This window comes from Staurois parvus, unplaced genomic scaffold, assembly GCF_062004578.1.
Source record: "Staurois parvus isolate SC_StPar_1 unplaced genomic scaffold, SC_StPar_1.0 ptg000361l, whole genome shotgun sequence".
NCBI lineage: Eukaryota > Metazoa > Chordata > Amphibia > Anura > Ranidae > Staurois > Staurois parvus.
Window position 1 is genome coordinate 16,281,786 of NW_028318157.1, and position 6,803 is coordinate 16,288,588.

The window sequence follows — 6,803 nt, forward strand, 5'->3', positions numbered from 1 at the left end:
AAAACTCGCCATGCCTCTTATGAAGTACGTCGGACTGTCTACTCTGCAAAAAGGGGTCATTTGGGGATATCTGTACTATTCTGACATTCTTGGACCTCAAGAAATTAGATTGGCTGTCAGTACTTCAGGATTGATCAACATTCAGATGTATACCATAGTTTGTGAACTCTATAACTTTCCTACAAACTAAAAAATACATCCTAATTTGGGTTATTTTCACCAAAGACATGTAGCAGAATACATCTCGGCCTAAATTTATGAAGAACAATTATTTATTTGTAAACTTTTATAACAGAAACAAAGAAAAATGTGTTTTTTTTTCAAAATTTTTGGTCTTTTTTTGTTAATTTAGCAAAAAATAAAAACCCCAGCGGTGATTAAATACCACCAAAAGAAAGCTATGGTTGTGTGAAGAAAATGATAAAATTTTAGTTTGGGCACAGTGTTGTATGACCGTGCAATTGTCATTCAAAGTGTGAGAGCGCTGAAACCTGAAAAATGGCCTGGGCAGGAAGGTGTAAAATTGCACGGTTTTGAAATGGTTAAAGTCCATTAAGTTATAGTCTCTGAGCAGACAGTGGACCAGTCTGTAACAGTCATCAATGGACATCCTCTCCCGCTGGTGGATGAGGCGCTTTCTGGAGCACTGTAAAGCATCCTTGAAACAACCCAGCACCCGCCAGGCGTCGTCAATGTCCTCCAGGGTAAATGTCCCACAGAAAAGTTTGTTCAACACACCAAAATGTGTGATGACTGCCTGCAGCACAAAGTCCTTGAGTTCTGGTTCCAAGGCCCTCAACAGGTCCTGTGCAAAAGAGCACTCCCAAAAAACGTGCTGAGCAGTTTCCTCCTGGATGATACAAAAAGGGTAGTGCCTGTATCTGCTGAGGTTCCTGGCATGCATAAATGCCCTGAGTGGCAACCTCCCTTGGATTGCCATCCATGCCAGGTCTTTGTACCTGTTGGTGAGTCTCTTTGAAGAGACATTCCTCCAGACCACCTTGCAAGTGGCTGAAGGCAGACCTGGAACCGACTCCAAAATGTTCTTTGCTCTAATCAGCTTGTAGGTAGTCTTTGGTTTCCACAAGTCAGCCATGACTCCATGTAGCCCCTGCTCCTTGATAAATTTAAAAGTGTCCAAGTAATACCAAGGAATGTCCCAGTTGTAGGGGATGGAACTGTTCCATTTATCCCATCTGAGGGAACTCCAGAGGGGCAAAAGGAAAAAAACATGACTTGGAGTTCCCGCCAGAGTCCTGTCAAGGTCCTACCTTTTTCCAGAGGTTATGCTGCGCCATGTGCTGGCATCCATCTTGGGTTTCTGCAGAGCATGGTGGGAGTCTTTTATGCCATCAGGCCTCTGCGGTCCATCCCCCAGAGGGGTGTGGTTGATCACATATAAGCCTGTTGTCCGCATGTGCTCTTTGCATTCGTGTCTTGTGTGTTAGTGTTGCAACAGCTCTGTCTATACTTTTCGTGACTCTCCTGGAATCTGACTCGGCTTTTGACTAGACCATTCTCTGCATTTTCCTTTGATCTGACTTCCCGTTGCTGAACCCGGCCTGTGACCTGTTATTCTTGTCTACTGTTCTGTACCGTTTGTCCCGTTGCTGTCGACACGGCCTGCCCGACTACTCTATTGTCTGATCTGGTTCCTACCAGCTACACGCCATTGGCAGCGGCCATTACCGCAGCTGGGGTGTCTTGGGGGCCGCGACCTGGTTCCTGGCTGCGTCAAGTCCATCCCCACCATCAGGGGCCCTGGTGAAGGGCAGCCTGGGACTTAGACTCCGCGCCCTGAGGGACTCCGGTCTGTGGGTGGTGGTTGTCGTCAGTCAGTGCATGACCCTGCCACTAGGCCTGCCTGTCCGTTCCACAGCTCCTGCCCTGACAAGTCCATAGTCAAGTTCAGTAAAGTCCTGAGGATGAAGTTGCAGGCAAAGAACACCCTCAGTTGGGTGGCGAAGTCGGGCACACCCTTACTGCCCATGAGAGGCTCCTTTAACATGACTGCCCGCTTCACTCTGTCCATCTTGGAGCCCCAGATGAAGTAAAACACCACAATGGTGATGGCCTTGCAGGTGTTGACCCGTTGGGGCCTGGCCTGGGCGAGGTACTGCAACACAGGGAGAATCTCCCTGTACCAGTGTCTTCCCTTCAATGGTAAGTTCTCTGAGGCTCCAAACTCCAAACTCCAAACTTTTGCTTCATCTTAGACAGCCTCTACTCCCAAGACTTCAGGGCTGCGGCCTCAGCTCCACACCAGACTCCCAGAATTTTGATGAAGTCCGTCTTGATGCTGAAAGGGATGAATGCAGAAGAAGGTAAGAACCACTTTCTGAAGAGCATGACTTCTAACTTCCCGCAGTTGACTTTTGCCTCTGAAGCTTGGCCGAAGTCCTTGCAGGTCTGGACAAGAAGGTCGATGGAGCACTGGTCAGCACAGAACACCTTCTTGTTGTAGAGCAAGCAATTCACTTCCCTTCTGTTTGGTTCCGGTGCAGTGATCCCTCTGATCTCTGCGTTCCATCTGATGCATTCGGCGAAGAGCTCTATACAACAAACAAAAAGCAAAGGTGAGAGAGGGCAGCCTTGCCTGACCCTGGAGAGGACCAGGAAGGGTCAGTTTTCCAGTCATTCACCAATACCGTGCTACAAATATTAGTGTACATAAGGTCAACATACAAACAAAACATTACCCTAAGACCAAACCTGCACAGGGCTCTGCACATAAACCCATGAGAGACACGGTCAAAGGCCATTTCCTGGTCAAGGCTGACCAGGGCCATGTGCACACGGTGGTTTTTAAACTGGATCGTGTCCCAGACAAGCACAAGACTGTCCACAATCCTGGGACCAGAAATGCCGCAAGTCTGATCCGGGTGGATGATCTGTCCGATGACAGCCTTCAGCCTGTTGGCCAGAACCTTGCCAAGGATTTTGCAGTCCACATTCAAGATGCCAATTTTTCAAATCACATCTCTCCCCCTTTAGCTTATACAAGATCGTGATCATCCCTTCCTTCAACGAAGGAGGCATTCTGCCATACACCACCATCTCCTTGTACTGCTCAAGCAGGTCCGGGCCCACGAGATCTCACAGTGCTACATAGAGCTCCACTGGGAGACCGTTGCAGCCCTGGTTCCTGCCCCACCTAAAGGATCTGCTGGCAGAGTGCAGCTCCTCCAACGTCAAGGGAGCATTGGTGGCCGACGAACCTGCAGGATCAATAACGTTGGTGATACCTGACAAGAATCTGTTGGCCGTTGTCATGTTCGTTTCTTTTGGAAAATAGAGGTTGGTGTAGTAGTCGCTGACCACCTGCATCATGGCCTCCTTCCCCTTCTGGAGTTTTCCGGTCTCATCGAGCAGCTCCGACAAGAGTGCGTGTCCTGAGTGGAGTTTCCTGAAAAAGAAAGACTTACACTTCTCAAGACAATGTGCCTGGATTCTTCCTCAAAGTGTCCTTACAAGCACTTCTTGGTGTCCTCCAGGTCCTGCCTTATGACCCAGCAAGGGGGTCTGTTACTGATGACAATCAAATACTGCAGATTTTGCTTCAACAGCCTTTCTACTGGAACCCCTCCCATCCCCAGGTGCCTTAGCAGCTGTGTGTGCTATGGCTATAGTTACCCCACTGATTTTAACGTATTTACATGAGGGCTTGCTTTGACCATTGTCAAGGATAATTAATAGTAATGAACAAAGTTCAATTTTAAAGCAAGCTCTAAACCCAATCTCTAAAATATCTTATGGATCCTAACTTTTTAAAGCAGACCTTCAGCCCCAAAAAACAAGTAATTTGCACTTGGCTGCAGCTCCTCCTTCACCCACATTTACTTATACTTTTTTAGGTGTGTTTTACTTTTTGGGCTGCAGCATAGCACTTTCATCTTTTTGGTCTAGGAAAGAATGATGTTGTGCTCCTGGTGTCTCACATCACATATGCATTGCCAGCCGCTGTCTAAAAGGTGATGCCATCTCGGATACCTGACATGTCCCAGGTGAGGTCACACATAATGAGGGATGTGGCTGTTACTCAGCTATACCAGCACAGAGCACTGGAGTAGGAGAGTAGGAAGTAGCAATGTGACAGGGATATTTTAATGCAGTTGTAAAGGTTACATTTCTTTTTATAAAAAAAAAAACAACTGTAGTATGCTTATCCTGCAATGATATTGCAAAGAGAGGCCCTGAACCTTCTCTTTTGGGGTCCCCCACAGGCACTGTCTGCTCCACCTCTTCTGTTTTTACCACCATAGCAAACTGCTATGGGGGCAGAAATGCAAGTTAATTCCCTAGTCGAGCTGTATGCATCCATAGACACTCACAGCATGACTCGGCCCCGCCCCCCAACTCCCTCCTCACAGGATTTGAATGACAGCAGCAGGAGTCAATGGCTCCCTCTACCCCTGTATTCTGTGATTAACACAGACCAGTTCCACTGCAGACGGGCACAGTACTGGATCAAGATATGACTCAGGTAAGTGTTTAGGGAAGTGAGGAGGTGATACAAATAGTAGGACATTTTTTACATTAATGCAGGGAATGCATTAGGGTAAAAATGTCTTGACTTTTTTAAACTACTTTAGGCATTTCCAAGCAAATCCTTTTAAAATATTCCTTTTTTCTGGTACCATTTTTGTATAGTTTTATGCACAGAATCTTTGCATTTACTACTTGTGATGCTTGCAAACTTCTTGTTTTACTTAACCACTTCCCGTCCGGCCGTTGTATATACAGTCAGGTCCATAAATATTGGGACATGGACACAATTCTAACATTTTTGGCTCTATACACCACCACAATGGATTTGAAATGAAACGAACAAGATGTGCTTTAACTGCAGACTGTCAGCTTTAATTTGAGGGTATTTACATCCAAATCAGGTGAACGGTGTAGGAATTACAACAGTTTGCATATGTGCCTCCCACTTGTTAAGGGACCAAAAGTAATGGGACAGAATACTAATCATACATCAAACTTTCACTTTTTAATACTTGGTTACAAATCCTTTGCAGTCAATGACAGCCTGAAGTGTGGAACGCATAGACATCACCAGACGCTGGGTTTCATCCCTGGTGATGCTCTGCCAGGCCTCTACTGCAACTGTCTTCAGTTCCTGCTTGTTCTTGGGGCATTTTCCCTTCAGTTTTGTCTTCAGCAAGTGAAATGCATGCTCAATCGGATTCAGGTCAGGTGATTGACTTGGCCATTGCATAACATTCCACTTCTTTCCCTTAAAAAACTCTTTGGTTGCTTTTGCAGTATGCTTTGGGTCATTGTCCATCTGCACTGTGAAGCGTCGTCCAATGAGTTGTGAAGCATTTGGCTGAATATGAGCAGATAATATTCCCGAAACACTTCAGAATTTATCCTGCTGCTTTTGTCAGCAGTCACATCATCAATAAATACAAGAGAACCAGTTCCATTGGCAGCCATACATGCCCACGCCATGACACTACCACCACCATGCTTCACTGATGAGGTGGTATGCTTAGGATCATGAGCAGTTCCTTTCCTTCTCCGTACTCTTCTCTTCCCATCACTCTGGTACAAGTTGATCTTGGTCTCATCTGTCCATAGGATGTTGTTCCAGAACTGTGAAGGCTTTTTTACATGTCGTTTGGCAAACTCTAATCTGGCCTTCCTGTTTTTGAGGGTCACCAATGGTTTACATCTTGTGGTGAACCCTCTGTATTCACTCTGGTGAAGTCTTCTCTTGATTGTTGACTTTGACACACATACACCTACCTCCTGGAGAGTGTTCTTGATCTGGCCAACTGTTGTGAAGGGTGTTTTCTTCACCAGGGAAAGAATTCTTCGGTCATCCACCACAGTTGTTTTCCATGGTCTTCCGGGTCTTTTGGTGTTGCTGAGCTCACCGGTACGTTTCTTCTTTTTAAGAATGTTCCAAACAGTTGTTTTGGCCACGCCTAATGTTTTTGCTATCTCTCTGATGGGTTTGTTTTGTTTTTTCAGCCTAATGATGGCTTGCTTCACTGATAGTGACAGCTCTTTGGATCTCATCTTGAGAGTTGACAGCAACAGATTCCAAATGCAAATAGCACTCTTGAAATGAACTCTGGACCTTTTATCTGGTCATTGTAATTGGGATAATGAGGGAATAACACACACCTGGCCATGGAACAGCTGAGAAGCCAATTGTCCCATTACTTTTGGTCCCTTAACAAGTGGGAGGCACATATGCAAACTGTTGTAATTCCTACACCGTTCACCTGATTTGGATGTAAATACCCTCAAATTAAAGCTGACAATCTGTAGTTCAAGCGCATCTTGTTCGTTTCATTTCAAATCCATTGTGGTGGTGTATAGAGCCAAAAATGTTAGAATTGTGTCGATGTCCCAATATTTATGGACCTGACTGTAAATGGCCGGACGGTGGCAGTGCAGGATCGGGTGGCCATTTACAAACGGCCTCCCCGCACCCTGCTTGTGCGCTCTCCCTGGGAGTTCACAGTACCCCGATCCGGTGCCCGCTGTGTCCTCTGGACACAGTGGAACACCGATCGTCGTACGGGACCTCTGTGTGAAGTCCCGATCATGTGATCATTGGCCAATCAGTGATCACATGAAGAGTAGTAAGCAAGATGTCACTTCTGACATCATTGCTTACTATGTGTGAAATCTGTGAATGATCACAGAGGTCACATGGTACAGGGCTATTCACAACAGCCTTGTACCATGTGACAAGCTGTGACCAATCACAGCTCACACAGTATTTCTCAATGGCTGCAAGAATGCAGCCAGAGAGAAGGAAAAATGATTGCCTTTACAGCCTT

The 6,803-nt window shown here is 46.1% G+C and overlaps 1 pseudogene; it reads right to left on the reverse strand.

Moving 5' to 3' along the window:
- Positions 1 to 254: 254 nt before the first annotated feature.
- On the reverse strand, positions 255 to 2,349 carry LOC149456523 (uncharacterized; annotated as a pseudogene).
- Between the last annotated feature and the right edge of the window lie 4,454 nt (positions 2,350 to 6,803).